Source organism: Trichosurus vulpecula, chromosome 1 (genome assembly GCF_011100635.1).
Source record: "Trichosurus vulpecula isolate mTriVul1 chromosome 1, mTriVul1.pri, whole genome shotgun sequence".
NCBI classification, from domain to species: Eukaryota; Metazoa; Chordata; class Mammalia; order Diprotodontia; family Phalangeridae; genus Trichosurus; species Trichosurus vulpecula.
Genome location: NC_050573.1, coordinates 6,248,241 through 6,265,829, shown reverse-complemented (window position 1 = coordinate 6,265,829; position 17,589 = coordinate 6,248,241).

The following is a 17,589-nucleotide window of genomic DNA, read 5'->3' as shown; positions in this document are numbered from 1 at the left end:
CTTCCTTATGGATCTTCTGTTATCATTCAAAGATGCTTTGAAAGTGATTAAGGAATTATTCCTGCCAGTTTGCGTTTGATGGACCCATTTATTCAGCCCAAATCTGTTAGCCTTTTGTAAGTCACCGGGAGTTGGGGCAGATTCCTCATTCTCTTTAGTTCGTATGAATTCCAAAAGCTCATTTCCCCCGCTAATTTCTGAAGTATTGTGACTTAGGCTGCACTTTCTGGCATGGTCCTCACAGTATTTCCATGACATCGCTATTTTCATTCTCATCTTTTGATCTTGTTTGTCCACACACTGAAAGCACAACTGAATTCTTTGTATTCTGTGGATATGGTGTCTGTGGGAATAAAGCTTTCGATATATTAATGAATGAATGAAAATTCATTGTGCATATTACTTTGCCAAGTGTTTATGATATACATAAAAAGTATTATGGTTCATGTTCTTAAGGAGCTTACATTTTACCCAGGGAAGATGACAAATATGGAAGGGTGGAGGCTTAGTGGGGCTGCTTGATTTGGGAAGACCCAGGGACAGTGACTGACAATATTAGACTATGGATGGACTCATCCTTCTGTGGAAAGGTGATATGAATCTGATGATTGCTCTCAGAGCTAAAGCTTGGAAGCAGAGGGTTGGCTTTGGGGTTCGGCATAAACACAGGGTTTCAGTACAATGTGTCTCTGAGCTAAATATGGACAACTCCCAATAAAAAGGAGTGATAAACTCCAGGATGGAAGGTGGAGGCCTGGGTATGGGGCAGAGGATAGAGCAAGAAGGCAGAACATCAATTTGATTCTGTGTCTGGACTAGATATGGGTCTTTAGCCAATATCTTGACCAAGAACTCATCAAGTCTGTCACATCCAGGTAATTCTCAAAGTACTCCACTTCTGCTTGCAAATATTAAGGAGGTGCCTGGTATGTGCCAAGCCCTCTTCTGGGTGCTGGAAGGCTAAAATGTTTCCCTGAGTAAGGTGTGGCACTCAGTGTGGCTGCTTACTGGAAACTGAGAAAAGAGGCCAGATTCCCTGAACTCCAGGAATGCCAGGTTATCCAAAGTGGATCCTGGGCCAGCCATCTCTGATACGGCTTTCAGAAGCCTTGACCCAATTTTCTGTAAGAGAATCAAGAGGGTGACATTGAGCCACTACCAGAGAGTTCCTTAGGACTCCCTCCTTGACCTTCAGCCTAGGTACCCAGAATCCCTTTTGGATTCCATGGTGTAACCACATGGTAGCCTTACTGCTCCTCTCTTGGCCTATTGCCCCAAGATCTGTGGGTGATTGTCCACTATCAGCCTCTTCCAGCGTTTTTTGGCTTTAGAGCCTACTTACTCCAGCTCCCTGCCAGACTCAAGGGAGGGCAGTGTCTATTTATTTCTGGGTACCTGGAGCAGGGCAGAGCATCAGTTCACCTAGCTCCTATGGTGATTTCCTGTGCCTATGGGAAGGGTTATTCCCCCTTCCAAATGGCCAGTCTCTTTTCACAGTCACTCAAGCAAGGCAGCCATCTCTCAGAGTTGTCATGTGGACGAACAATAAACCTTGCTCTCCTCCAGAAGCAAGTGGAGCCCAATGTCTCAGTCCAGATTCTTTGGGGCACAAACAGGAGAGCAGAGGCCTGAACTTTCTGATGTGCGGAGTTTGAGATCCTTCAGCCCTGGACACCTCTGTCTAGCTCTGAGCCTGACTTTTCCCTTTGATTCCACTTGCTGCACTCTTGGACCAAAATGAGTTCCCCTCCCCAAGTTCCTTGAAATTGTTTCCAGCTCTTAACAATTCTCCTGGTGTGTTTCCTGGCTTTTACATGAAATAATTTTCTCCTCTTGTTTGAGTCATAACATATCACTCAAAGGAGCTAGAGAGGAACATCCAGCTCCCTGCAGACCTGTCCAATCACAAAGAAACAAAGAGACACACTGAGGCCCCCAGTAGCTCATTCTCTGACACAGCCAGGGAAGAGGAGTCTGGACTGGTTGGTCCTTTCCTGGATAAAGGAAAGGAACAAAGGGCGGACTGTAGCGGGAAGGAAGGAACTAGGACAATGGGCTGGAGATGGAAGGAAGAACTCTCATGAAAATTCAACTTTTTTCTATTTTCAGTTGTGAATTCTCTTTTACCCACCTTTCCCCACACCACTAGGAAATCAAGAAAAACAAAAGCCATTACAAAAATGAATTATCTAGTGCAAGGATTTCCTGCTTTGGCCATGCCCCCAAACAAACAAACAAACAAAACAAAATATAAGGCTCACTCTGCACTCTGAGTCCATCACTTCTCTTTCAGGAAGTGATTGCCAAGTTTCATCATGAATCTTCTGGAGTTATAGTGTTGTTCAGAGTGTATAAGTCTTCAAAAGTTGTCCCCATGATACGGTTGTTTACATTTTTTTTGGTTCTGCTCATGTCCCCCTCCATCAGTTCACTCAATTCTTCCCAAGTTTCTCTGAAGCCATCCCATTCATCATTTCTTATTCCACCATAGAATTCAATTATTTTTATATTCCATAACTTTTTATGCCACCACTCCCTAGATGATGGGCTATGCCTCTGAGCCCAATTCTTTCTCACCACAAAGAGAGCTGCTATAAATACTTTAGTACATTTGCTTCCTATTCTTGTTTTTTAATCTCTGTAAGGTCTAGAATAAGTAGAGACATTGCTGGGTCCAAGCATATGCACAGTTTAATAGCTTTTGGGCCATAGTTTCAAATTACTTTCTAGGATGATTAGACCAGGACATAGCTCCATCAACAGTGCAGTAGTGTATCTCTTTTCCCACAGTTTCTCCACATTCATCATTTCCTTTTCTCTCCCTCTGATCCAATCTGATGCATTTGACGTGGTATCAAAGACTTATCTTAATCTACATTTCTCTACATATTAGTAATTTAATGCATTTTTAAAATGATGTTCATATCTTGTACTTCTTTTTCTGAAAGGACTAATGACATCATGAGAGTGATGTCTTTACTTGTGAATGAATTCCATGCCTTGCATGAATAAATATAGAATAAATATAAATGATCCACATACAGATGTTGCGGGCCGTGTTAGAGCCGAGCCCTGTCCTCCTCGGACCTCCAGGCCCAGCTGAGATAGACTCGGGGCTTTGGGATGTGGGTGGAGCCAGGAGGAGGGGTCTTGCCTTTGTTGCCTCCCTGGCAATTCCAGGTCTTTGCCCGGACATGCTTGACCACATGGAACTTCCGGCTCTCTGTCTGGGCTTGCCAGAGCACGTGGAACTTCCGGTTCTTTGCCTGGACTGCCTGCCCGCAGGGAGCTTCGGGTTAGCAGGGGAAGAGAAAGGGAGGAGAGTAGGCAGAGTCGGGGCGGTCCTAGTATCCAGGTGTATTGATTTTTACCTGTCCTTCACCCATGTAACCAAAGAATGTACCTACGTCACTAAAGATATAAAAGTGCTGCTTGCTGAAATAATAAACAGAGTCATTCACCATCTTTCGGCTCCTGCCCCATTCATTGTCCGTGAGATCAGATCCTTTGCTAGGCAAAGGCCTGGGTCTTGGGGGGAACCCCGAGTATAGTTGCGAGGCTTCAGGAGCCCGTAACAAGTGGCTCCCAAAACGTGGGGCAACCACACGGCAAGGCCACACCCGTGTGCACCCACAGCACCCAAGGTGCCTCCTTCTGGGAGCAGGAAGGAGACGACAGGAGGGAAGACTACACGAGCGCACGGCCTTGGGCCAGGTTCAACACACTCAGCGAGAAATGCTGTATCTTCTCGTCTCCGCAGACAACTCATTTTCATAGCCACAACTCAGCAAAGCTGATGAGGTAGGAGGTCTATCTTCTTATCATGGGGCAGTGTGCATTCTTCACAGACTCTAAGGACTTAGAGACATTCCATAGAATGCTTCACAAGCTTAGCAAGAAGCAAGGATGCATGATTTATTTGAGAAAAGTTAGGGGCATCATATCACAGCAGCAGCTGCAGCAAACACCATATACACTGAAGTTCCTCAAAACAAAAGTTTTACAGATAGACAGGGTTGCTGGAACAGAGCAAGAGGAGGAACTTGCAAACTTGGCAGACTTAAAGGACAAGATACCAGAAAAAGGCAACTTAGACTGTGATCTGGAGGAAAGAATGAAGTCTCCTTCGGCTCCTCCCTCAACTCCTCATTATAATTTCAATCCGTGCATGTGGGAACTTAAAATACATTACAGGAAAGTTCGGAAGAAGCTAGTAAGGGAGAAATATGTCCTAAACAGCTGGAAGAGACCAACGGGGATTTGCCCCAGATTATCTTAAGAGCAGGGTCTCCATGACCCCAGGGAAGCACGGCACCTGGCCTCTGTTACATCAGAGGGCCAAGTACTTTGTGTATAGGATTCAAAAAATCCCCTCTGTGTCTCTGTGTCTCTGCATCTTCTGTGTGAGTGTGTAATCTGACACCCTGTAATCTCCCCTATCTTTTTCTCTCCCTTCGAGGGGGAGAGAGAAAGAGAGAGAAAAATGTAGTTTTGGAAAATTGCTGGAAAATAATGTTCTTTCTTTTTCACTTCATTTCTTCAAATGTGGCCAGTTTGAAGGATCTGAAGAGAGAAAAGAAAGAAAGCGGGAACTTTTCCCTTAAATTTAAGTGAAAATGTGTTCTAATTTGGCTTAACATAAAGTCAGAATTTTTATACCATTTGGCACTAAGGTAAATTCGGAAAATGCGTGAATCTCTAATAAAGAGACACTCTGAGTCTTCCAGTACAAGGAGAGGGGACAAGGTACCACTGGATTCTCTTTTTTCCAGAGTCCTACTCATCTTTGACTGGCAAGTTCAAAGTTCTCTCTTCCAAAAAGTTTTAAGCTGTTGCTCATTTTAATCTTTAAGTTTTAAGGTGAAAAGTAAGCCAGCTGGGGAAAGGAAAAGTTGGCTGAGTATGTAATTTATTTACTTGAAATGTTTAAGGTAGTTTGGGAAAGAAAGATTGAAATTGGAGATACAGAGGGTAAACTAAAAAGAAAAGAAAAAAGTTAAGGTAAAGTTTGGGAAGGAGAGAGAGACTGGTATGGAGGAGTTTGATTGTGGGGGTGGAGGCTGTGGTTGGGTCCACGTGGCTCAGGGCCACCCCCTCCCCCCCCCACTCCACCTTAGGAGCTGAAACTAAAAGAAACTTGTAGCCTGTAATTAATGATGAAAGGTTTTATTGAAACTCTGGGTATTTACTATAAGAAAGAAAATAATCATTAAGCTCTGTCTATGTAAGGTGTGTCTGTGTTAAAAATGTTAAAATCTTACTGTTGGTCAAGGAAGCTCCCCGCCTGGGAAATTAACATAAGCAGGCTCTTTTGTTCTCTATGGGACTTCCCGGCCCAAGGTAATTTACCTGTGGCTGAGGTTTTTATCATGGATAATCCTGAGTTCCTTTTTAACTCACCTTTGTCAGTTCTGCTCAGCAACTGAAATAGTTTTAGCTTGCTCCTTTTGCTTGATAGGAAGTGGTTCATCTCTTTCAAATTCCTTAAGGTTTTTTGTTAAATCAAACCCTTTTTTGTAAAAGCAGAAGAATTAGAGTCAGGGATTGGAATGCATAAGATGAAGCTTGGAGAAAGCTGGGTGCAAATAAAGTTTTTTCTTTTCTTTCATAAATTCATTCTTGGCCAGGCAAATATTCCTAATAAAGTGTATTTAAGATATTAATGTATTGATATATGTTATGCACGTATTTATATATTAATGTATTAATATAGAAATACCAGAAGTCACAGGATCTACAATTCCTATGAAAAAGTTTTTTAGAAATTCTGCAATAACAAAGAATTCAGTTGTTATAATACTTTGAAAATATAGGAGTGTGATTTTCAAGCCTGTATCATCTAAAGCTGTATTTATGTTAATCTGGAGGTTTATGGTCTAATTTGTGAATGAATACAAATGTTTCAAGGTTATTTTGCTTTAAGAAGGAGACACATCTCATTTTAAAGCTCTCCAAATAATTTTTCTTCATGAAAGTGTAGTGACCATCCCTGTTTATATCATGATAAATTTTAAATTGTTTTTAAAATGCTCTGCAAACTCTTTTTGTATGATTTTTCAGAAGGCCTGCTGAATTTCCACCTGTAAGCTAATTGGTTGCAGTTTTCTGTGAGTTATCCAAGTTCCGGGTGAGATGATATGATGTTTTTTTATGGCAGATCTCTGTAATCAGAAATAAGCAGGTAGTGACAAAAGAGAAGTTGTAGAATATTTCTGTATTAATGGGAAAAGCTAAATGTGGATTTGAATTCATTCCATCATCTAATACATAAAGATAAAGTTATATGGCTCAATTCTTTCAGATCAGGCATAATTAGAGAAGAATAGGAAAATTGAAGAGAAACTGATGCAAATGTGTTAGAGCAGTAATTTATGATCTTAAGGGGAAGATTTTATGAACAAGGGAGGAAATGCATACAAGCTATCTAGAGCTAGCTTTAAGGATGTTGCTGAAGCAATGTGAGATTATATTCATTCAATCTTGCCATTCACAGACTTTATGGGATTGTTAACTGTTTTTCTGAGTCTATTTCCAGGTGTGAGTATCAAGGAAGGCTGACCCAAGATGCCAGCAGCCCTGTGAGAGGGCAAGCATGAGCTGCAGGTATGATTTCTTGGCAGGGTTGAGAGGGCAACTGTTCAGCATGTACTGAGGTGAGACCTTTTTGACTTGATGCCTTAATTGAAATCTGGCAGTCTAAGCCTGGCTCAATGCAGCTTGCAGTTTAACATGGCCTCTGCCTGGAGTTGACAGGAAGCTGGGGAAAATATGGTCCCCTTATTCTGTGTCCCTACTCTCTTGGTGGCAAATTTCTATTATCAGAACGTTTTATAAGCACAGTGAAAATCTATTAATATTAATTATGGAACATCTTAGATTGCTATAGGACTGGGATCAGTGTTTTTGTGTAGGCATAAGTTAGGTTTTCTCTCAGTAATGATATGGAAACAATTAGGTCAAGGGCTTGTGAGAATATTATTTTGCTATTTGGTTAATATCAAGCTTGTCTAAAGCTTTGTTACAATTAGTAATGTTAAAAGAAGAATGGTTTGTGTATTATCCTCTAAATGCCATCAAAGAAACATGGCATGACAAAAGTTTATGACATTATGTGTACTGTGTTGAAAATTGGTTATTTAATGTATCTATGTATGTACTGGAGTCTCATCCCTCTGGTGGGGAAAATTAATGATGAGTAATGTAAAGTATAAGAATTTGGGTTCTGATGTGAATTTCTTAAATAGAACAATTGGTCAAGGTTCCAATTTTGAATTTGTAAAATGATCAGGGTTATAAGGATTAGAAATGGTAACTTAAAATTCTGCTAAGATTACTCTTGTAGGAGAATGGACAGAAAGCTGGTTCCTGCAAGAAGAGAAGCAGAAGAAGCCTCTGTGCTGGAGATGTCTGGAGCAGGTGCCAAGGACCAGAAGACTTGATGCTCCCTGCTGGACAGCTATACAGAAAAAGAATTTTTGAATCTTAAAAGGACAATTACATCATTGCTTTTCCTTTTGGGTCTATGTATCTGTATTTACAAAGGGGACTGTCCCCTTTGATTTATCAATGCGTCATTCAATCTTTCCAATATTTACTTACAAGGGGATAGTTAAAGGAAAAAATTCAGATGTACCTATAGTGGTGAGGTGTCAGCAAAGACAAAAAAGGGGAGTACAAGTCATTGAGTGGAATACTGATTGAGTGGAATATTGAAGTAGCAGAATAATTATTGATTATTGATAGTTTCAAAAAATTATTAGTATTTTCAAAACATTTACCCATTTCCTAATGTATTCTTGACTATTTTCCATACAGTACCTTATGTTTTTTGTTTGGTCATAATAAGTTTTTGTCTACTTTGTGTCCTTAGGATAATGAATGCTATGTTTAAGCCTTATTTAATAGTCATAACATTACAGCAGAAATTACCCAGGTGTTACAATTGGCCACTGAGGAAGGAGGGGCAGTACTTGAGAACTTACAACCTGACAGTGTTATAGAAGATTTTCTGAGTTATATTAAGACCTTTTTAACCCCCAATTGGCTTAGTCATGTTTTAGAGACTGTGGCCATTGTGGGGGCTTTGCCTTTCATGCTATGTTGTACTCCTTTAGTGACGAGTATGTTTTTGGGGGCCCTGTATACAGCCATTGAGTCAGTACCCATTGACTTGTTGCTAAACAGAAAAGGGGGAGTTTGTTGCGGGCCAAGTTAGAGCTGAGCCCTGTCCTCCTCGGACCTCCAGGCCCAGGGGCCTGCTGACATAAACTCAGGGCTTTGAGATGTGGGTGGAGCCAGGAGGAGGGGTCTCGCCTTTGTTGCCTCCCTGGCAATTCCAGGTCTTTGCCCGGACCTGCCCGACCACATGGAACTTCCGGCTCTCTGTCTGGGCTTGCCAGAGCACGTGGAGTTTCTGGTTCTTTGCCTGGACTGCCTGCCCGCAGGGAACTTCGGGCAGGGAGCTTCGGGTTAGCAGGGGAAGAGAAAGGGAGGAGAGTAGGCAGAGTCGGGGCGGTCCTAGTATCCAGGTGTATTGATTTTTACCTGTCCTTCACCCATGTAACCAAAGAATGTACCTACGTCACTAAAGATATAAAAGTGCTGCTTGCTGAAATAATAAATGGAGTCATTCACCATCTTTCAGCTCCCACCCCATTCATTGTCCACGAGATCAGGTCCTTTGCTAGGCAAAGGCTTGGGGCTTGGGGGGAACCCCGAGTATAGTTGCGAGGCCTCTGGAGCCCGTAACAATTCCCCAGTTGATGGGATTCCCTTCAATGTCCAATTTTTGGCCACCACGAAAAAAGCTTCAATAAATATTTTTTTTATACATGTGAGTTGTTTTCCCATTTTTGTGATCTCTTTCGGATACAGGCCTACAAGTGCATTGTTGGGTCATAAGGAATGAACAGTTTTATAGCCTTTTAAGCATAGTTCCAAATTGCTCTCCAGAATGGTTGGATCAGTTCACAACTACACCAACAACGAATTAGTGTTCTAATTTTCCCATGTCTTCTCCAACATTTATCATTTTCCTGTTTTCTCATGTTATCCAATCCAGTAAGTGTGATGTGGTACCTCAGAGTTGTTTTGATTTGTATTTCTTTAATCAATAGTGACTTAGAGCATTTTATATGACCATATATAGCTTTAATTTCTTTATCGAAAGATCCATATCTTTTGACGATCTACAGGGATAATCATATGATTTCTGTTAATTTTGTTATTGATGTGGTCAATTACACTGATAGTTTTCCTAATATTGAGCAATCCCTGCACTCCTGGTATAAATCCCACATGGTCATAGTGCATTATCCTCTTGATAATTTGCTGTAATATCTTTGCTAATATTGTATTTGAAATTTTTATACCTATTTTCATCAGGGAAATTGGTCTATAAATATGTCTTCGTTTTGGCTCTTCCTGGTTCCGGTATCAGCAGTATAATTGTATATAAAAAGAAGTTGGCAGGACTCCTTCTTCACCTATTTTTCCAAATATTGTGTATGCATGTGTGAGTGTGAGTATGTGTGTGTGTGTGTGTGTGTATGTGTGTGTGTGTGTGTGTGTGTGTGTGTATAAACTAATTGTTCTTTAAATGTTTGGTACAATTCACTTGTAAATCCGTCTGGCCCTGGAGATTTATCTCTTTGGGAGTTTATTGATGACTTGTTCAATTTACTTTTTTTATGAAATGAAGTTATTTAAGTGTTTTGTTTCCTCTTCTGTTAATATGAGAAATTTATATTTTTTAATAAATATTCACCCACTTCACTTAGATTGTCATATTTATTGTACAGTTGGGCAAAATAGCTCCTAATTGTTGTTTTAATTTCCTCTTTATTGGCATTGAATTCACCCTTTGCATTTTTGATACTGGTAATTTAGCTTTATTGCTTCTTTTTATAATTAAATTAAGTAAAATTTTATCGATTTTATTGGGTTTTTTATAAAAGCAACACTTAGTTTTATTTATTAGTTCAATGTTTTCTTATTTTCAATTTTGCTAATCTCTCCTTTGACATTCAGAATTTCTAATTTGGCATTTAATTGGAGATTTTTAATTTGTTCCTTCTCTAACTTTTTTAGTTGCATGCCAAATTCATTGATTTCTTCTTTCTGCATTTTATTAATGTAAGCATTTAGAAATATAAAGTTTCCCCTAAGAACTACTTTGGCTGCATCCCATAAGTTTTGGTATGTTGTCTCATTATTTTCATTCTCTTGGATGAAGTTGTTAATTAATTTGTTTTTTTTAACCCACTCATTTCTTAACATTAGATTATTTAATTTTCAAATTAATTTTTAGTCTATCTTCCCATGCCCCTTTATTACATGTAATTTTTATTGCGTCATGATCTGGAAAGGATGCATTTTATATTTTTGTCTTTCTGCATTGGATTTGTAGGTTTTTATGCCCTAGTACATGGTCAGTTTTTTTATATTCCTTTCTATCCCCATTCAATTTTCTCCAAAAGTCTACCATATCTAACTTTTTCTAAGATTCTATTCACCTCCTTAACTTCTTTCATGTTTATTTTGTGTGTAGATTAATCAAGTTCTGAGAGGGGGTGGTTGATGTCCCTCACTATCATAGTTGTTCTCTCTATTTCTTCCTATAGCTTACTTAACTTCTCCTCTTAGAATTTGGATGCTATAGCATTTGGCGCATATATGTTTAGTAATGATATTACTTCATTGTCTACGGTACCTATTTAGCAAGATGCGCATTCCACCCTTATCTCTTTTAATTTGATCTAGCTTTGCTTTTGCTTTGTCTGAGATCAGGATTACTATCTCTCTTTTTTTTTCTTTTAACTTCAGCTAAATCATAATACATTTTACTCTAGCCTTTTAAGTTTACTCTGTGTGTATCTCTCTACTTCAAATGTGTTTCTCGTAAACAACATATTGTAGGATTATGGTTTTTAATCCACTCTGCTCTTTGCCTCTATTTTCTGAGAAATTTCATCACATTCACATTCATAGTCATGATTACAAACTGTGTCTTTCTCTCATTCTGTTTCCCTTCCTCCCCATTTATGCTTTTCTCTCTTCTTTCACCCTTTCCTACCTCACCAGTGTTTTCCTTCTGACCATGGCCTCCCTTAATCTTCCCTCACTTCTATCCATCCTCTCCCTTTTCTTTCCCTTTTCCCCTTTCACCTCCTACTTCCTGTAGGTTAAGATTGATTTCTATACCCAGTTGACTGTGTGTATATTATTCCCTCTTTGAGCCAAATCCAATGAGAGTAAGGTTCAAACAATGCTCACCTCCCTCCCTCCTTTCCCTATACTGCAATAGGTCTTTACACCATTTCATGTGATTGAATATACCCTTGTCTGCTTCCACCTTTCCTCTTCTTCCAGTACAATGCCTTTTTACCATTTAATCAGATTTTTATCATGCCATCTAAGTCAACCTATACCAACATCCTCTGTCTATGTATACCCCTTCTAAATGTCATAATAAAGATAAAGTTCTCAATAGTTACAAGTGTCATCATCCCATGTAGAGATGTGAAAAGTTTAATTTTATTGAATGACATGTTGTTGTTTTTGTTGTTTCCTTTTCTGTTTCCTTTTTTATGCTTCTCTTGAGATTTGTATTTGAAGATCAAATTTTCTGTTGAGGTCTGGATTTTTTATCAGAAAAATTTTCGAGTCCTCTATTTCATTGAATGCTGACCTCCCGTGAAAGATTATGCTCAATTTTGCTAGGTACTTGATTCTTGCTTGCCATTCAAGTTCCTTTGCCTCCCAGAATAACATATTCCAAGCCCTCTGAGTCTTTAATGTAGAAGCAGCTAGGTCCTGCATAATTCTGACTGTGGTTCCATGATACTTAAATTGTTACTTTCTGTCTACTTCCCATATTTTCTCTTTAACTTGATAATTCTATGATTTGGCTATGGTATTTCTGGGCATTTTCAATTTGGGATCTCTATCAGGAGGTGACTGGTGGATTCTTCTAATGACTATTTTACCCTCTGATCATAGGACCTCAGTGCAGTTTCTCTTGCTAATTTCTTGAAAGATGGAGTCCTGGATCTTTTTTTTCTTTAATCTTAGCTTTCAGGTAGACCATTTTTTTTCTTTATTTGAAAAAAACTATCTGCAGCTTTCAACATTCATTTCCACATGATTTTGGGTTACAAATTTTCAATTTTCTCCCCACATCTACCCTCCCCCCACTCTAAGATTTTGTGCATTCTGATCGCATCCTTTCCCAGTCTGCCCTCCCTTCTATGACCCCATTCCACCCTGCATCCCCTTTCCCCTTGTATTCTGGTAGGGTGAGATAAATTTCTATACTTCATTGCCTGCATATCTTATTTCCCAGTTGCATGTAAAAACATTTTTTTAACATTTGTTTTTAGAAATTTGAGTTCCAAATTCTCTCCCTTCTTCCTTCCCCATCAGAGAGCAAGCAATTCAGTATAGGTTATACGTGTATTGTTATGCAAAACACTTCCATAATGGGCATGTTGTGAAAGACTAACTATATTTCCCTCCAACCTATCCCTTCATTCAGTTTTATCCCTTGACCATGTCCCTTTTCAAAAGTGTTTGCTTTTTACTACCTCCTCCTCCAGTCTGCCCTCCCTTTTATCATCCTTCCCCATCTTATTCCTTTCCCCCTTACTTTCCTGTAGGGTAATTGAGTGTGTATGTTATTCCCTCCCTAAGCCAAATCTGATGAGAGCAATATTCACTCATTTCCCCTCACCTACTCCCTCTTCCCTTCCATTAGAACAGCTTTTTCCTGTCACTTTTATGTGAGATAATTTGCTCCATTCTAGCTCTCCCTTTCTCCCTCTCCCAATATATTCCTCTTTCACCCCTTAATTTTATCCTTTTACATATCATCCCATAATATTCAACTCACCCTGTACCCTCTATCTATATCTATCTATCTGTCTATCTATCTATATCTATATCTATATCTCTATATATCTATATATCTATATATATGTATATATATATGTGTGTGTGTGTGTGTGTGTGTATATATATATATATATATATATATATATATATATTCCCTTCAACTATCCTAATACTGAGAAAGGTCTCATGAGTTACAAATATCATCTTTCCATGTAGGAATGCAAACAAAATGGTTTAAATTTAGTAAGTCCCTTATGATATCTCCTTCCTGTTTACCTTTTCATGTTTCTCTTGATTCTTGCATTTGAAAGTCAAATTTTCTATTCAGCTCTGGTTTTTTCATCACAAATGCTTGAAAGTCCTCTATTTCATTGAAATTCCACATTTTCCCCTGAAGTGTTATACTCAGTTTTCCTGGGTAGGTTATTCTTGGTTTCAATCCTAGCTCCTTTGACCTCTGGAATATCATATTCTGAGCCCTTCAGTCTCTTAATGTTGAAGCTGCTAGATCTTGTGTTATCCTGATTGTGTTTCAATGATACTTAAATTGTTTCTTTCTGGCTGCTTGCAATATTTTCTCCTTGACCTGGGAACTCTGGAATTTGGCCACATTATTCCTAGCAATTTTATTTTTAGGATCTCATTCAAGAGGCAATCAGTGGATTTTTTCCAATTTCTATTTTAGCCTCTGCTTCTAGAATATCAGGGCAGTTTTCCTAGAAAATTTCTTGAAAGATGATGTCTACGCTCTTTTTTTATCATGGCTTTTGGGTAGTCCAATAATTTTTAAATTATCTCTCCTGGATCTATTCTCCAGGTCAGTGGTTTTTCCAATGAGATATTTCACGTTGTCTTCCACTTTTTCATTCCTTTGGTCCTGTTTGATAATATCTTGATTTCTCATAAAATCACTAGCTTCCACTTGCTCCATTACAATTTTTAAAGCAGTATTTTCTTCAGTGGTCTTTTGGACCTCCTTTTCCATTTGGCTAATTCTGCCTTTCAAGGCATTCTTCTCCTCATTGGCTTTTTGGACCTCTTTTGCCATTTGAGTTAGTCTGTTTTTTAAGGTGTTATTTTCTTCAGTATTTTGGGGGTCTCCTTTAGCAATTTGTTGATTCATTTTTCATGATTTTCTTGCATCGCTCTCATTTCTCTTCCCTATTTTTCCTCTACTTCTCTTACTTGATTTTCCAAATCCCTTTTGAGGTCTTCCATGGCCTGAGACCAATTCACATTTTTCTTGGAGGCTTTTGATGTAAGCTCTTTCACTTTGTTGACTTCTTCTGGCTGTATGTTTTGATCTCCTTTGTCATCAAATAAAGATTCTATAGTCTGAGTCCTTTTATGCCACCTGCTCATTTTCCCAGCCAGTTACTTGACCTGTGAACTTTTTGTCAGGGTATGACTACTTCCAGAGTGGATAGTTCTTCGTCTCAAGCTTCAGGGATTTGTGTTGCTGTTTTCAGAGCTACTTCTATTGTGAGATGGTATAATACTCCTCTCCTGGCCTGTGCTCCAGTCTGTGAGTGCAAGCACTCCTTTCTGCTGTGTAACTACCAGTAGTACTTGATCTCCACATTCACCATAAAGCTCTGTCACATCAGCACTCCTCCTCCCCTAAGGACCACCAACCAGGACTGCAACCCAGATCCAAACAAGGCAAAGTGAGAGAATGCTGCCTTAACTCCAGCAAAGAGATCCCTGCACACTTACTATGATCAGTCACCTGATTCCTCCCTCTGTCTGTGCACCTGGAGTCAGAAGCAGCTGCTGCAGCTCCACCATCTCCACCACCCTGGGGCTGGGGCCAGACTGCACACTTCTCTCACCCAAGTCCAACAGGTTTTCCACTGACCTGCCCCCTTGCCTGTGGCATTTGCTGGTTGAGGAGTATGGAAATTGCCACAGCTCAGTGATTCAGGGCACTGATGTCTGCTCTGCCTGGTCTACTCCATCTTGATCTTTTCCTGCATGGCCCACATTGGCCTGTGCTCTGCTCCCAACATGGTGTGATAGACCCTTCTCAGCTACCATGCAAGCTGTCTTGGGCCAGACACTTATTTCACTGTCATTTCATGAGTTCTGTAGCTCTAGAATTTGTTTAGAGTAATTTTTTTACAGGTGTTTGGAGGGATTTGTGGGAGAGCTCAAGCAAGTCCCTGTTTTCAAGCTGCCATACTGGCTCCATCCCCTGGACCAATAATTCTTAAATTATCTCTCCTGGATCTTTTTTCCAGGTCAGTTGTTTTTTCCAATGAGACATTTTATGTTTTCTTCTATTTTTTCATTCTTTTGTTTTGGTTTGATTCATTCTTCATGTCTCTTAGAGTCATTTGCTTCCACATGTCCAGCTTTATTTTTTTTAGCAAATTGTTTTCTTCAGTTAGCTTTTGTATCTCCTTTTCCATTTGGCCAATTCTACTTTTTAAGGAGTTCTTCTCTTCAGTGAGTTTTTGTACATCTTTTTCCATTTGGTCAGTTTTGCTTTTTAAGGCATTTTTCTCATTGGCTTTTTGGACCACTTTTACCATTTGGTCTTGCTTGCTTTTTAAGGTGTTATTTTCCTCAGCATTTTTTTGTGTGTCTCCTTTACCAAGCTATTGACTTATTTTCATGATTTTCTTTCTACTCTCTCATTTCTCTTCCTAATTTTTCCTCTAACTCTCTTACTATATTTTGTAAATCTCCTTTGTGGTCATGCATGGCCTGAGACCAATTCATGTTTTTCTTGGAGGCTTTGGATGTTGGAGGCTTGATTTTGTTTTCTTCTGAATGTGTTTTTTGATATTCCTCGACACCAGAGTAACTATTCTACAGTCAGAATTTTTTTTTCTGTTGTCTGATCATTTTTTCCCTCTATTTCTTTTATAAAAATTGAATTTTTAAATTTATTTTTAGTCTTCAACGTTTACTTCTACAAGATTTTCAGTTCTAAATTTTTCCCGTTTCTGCTCTCTCTCTTTCCCAGATGGCACAAAATCTCATATACGTTATATATGTACAATTGTGTTAAACATATTTCCAAATTAGTGATGTTGTGAATTAAGAATAATAACAAAAACAAAAAAAATCACAAGAAAGAAAAAAAATAATAGGGAGAAAATAACTTTCTTCAATCTGCATTCATACTCCATAGTCCTTTCTCTGGAAGTGGATAGCATTTTCCATCATATGTTTTTGGAACTGTCTTAGATTATTTCATTGCCAAGAAGGGCTAATCTATCAAAGTTGGTCATCAAACACTGTTGCTGTTCCTGTGATGCTGCTGCTGCTGATTCAGTCACTCCCAAGACCTGTTCCTGTTTTGCTGAGGCCAGGACTGTGCTGGACTATATTCCATTCTCTCCCTATTGTGACAAACCTTTACTGCAGACCTTCTAAGTTATGTCGCATTGGTGCATTGTTTCACTCTATCTTTTTGTGGGTTCCACCACTCCAGACATTGTGTTACAGTATTGTTCAAAAGTGTTTGGAGGGTTTTGGGGTAAGAGCTCAGGCAAGTGTCTGCCTTTTCTCTGCCATCTTCACTCCACCCCCTCCCTCTAATTATTTCTCATCAGCTTCCTTCAAGCTTTTAATGGACACTGAGCCAGAACTGCATGTGCATAAAGAATTTTCAAACAAGTGAACTCTCTCACTTTCAGAGTGTTTAATGAGACAAGAACTACTACAGCCCTCTAAGGAGGAGAATAAGTAGCAGCAATTGCCTGCCTCAGTTGTTTTAGCTCTTTACCCCATTGATGCATGGCCATGAATTCATGGCCCCTTTCTCATTTTGTTTCACCTCTTAGTTGTTACTCTTTCCTGATCACCAATGATTTAGTAAAGGGCATAAATTTAACAATATTATGACCTTATGAACTTTGAAAAATGGTCAAAAGAATACCCATTGGTCTCTTAGTATTTATAGTCAAGTCCAGTGAGGAGATTTCTCTGAGAAGGGTTTTACTTGTTCCTTGGAACATATGAATTCTCTTTTTTTCTTTTTTTCATAATTATCTTTGGAAATAGGTCAAGTGATGATATTGCTAGGTTAAAGGGTATGGGTAGTTTGCTAACTCTTTGGGGATAATTTCAGGTTGTTCTCCTAAATGGTTGGATGATTTCACAATTTCACCAGCAATGAATCTGTCCCAATTTTTACATATCCCCTCCCTCCAGCATTTGTCACTTTCACTTTCTATCATTTTAGATACCCTGGTAGTATAAAATGATATCTCAAGGTTATTTCTATTTGTATTTTTATAGTCAATAATGATTTGAAGCATTTTTTGTGTGACTATAAATTGCTTTGATTTCTTTATAGTAAAAATGTCTGTTTATATCCTTTGACCATTTATCAATTGGGGAATGACCCCTATGGTTATAAATTTGACAAACTCCTTTGTATATTTGAGATATGAGATTTTCATTTGAGGAAGTCTATAAAAAATTCCCCCAATTTCAGTGTTTCTTCTGATTTTGGCTACATTTGTTTTTTAGATTTCATGTAATCAAAATTATTCATTTTATATCTGTTTGTTCTCTATCTTTTGTTTATTCATAAATTGTTCACCTATCCATAAGTCTGATGAGTAATATGGTCCATGTTCTTCTAATTTTCTCATAAAATTTCCCTTTATATCTTGGTCATGTATCCATTTGGACCTTGTCTTGGGAAATGTTGTAAGATATTGGTCTATGCCCAGTTATTTT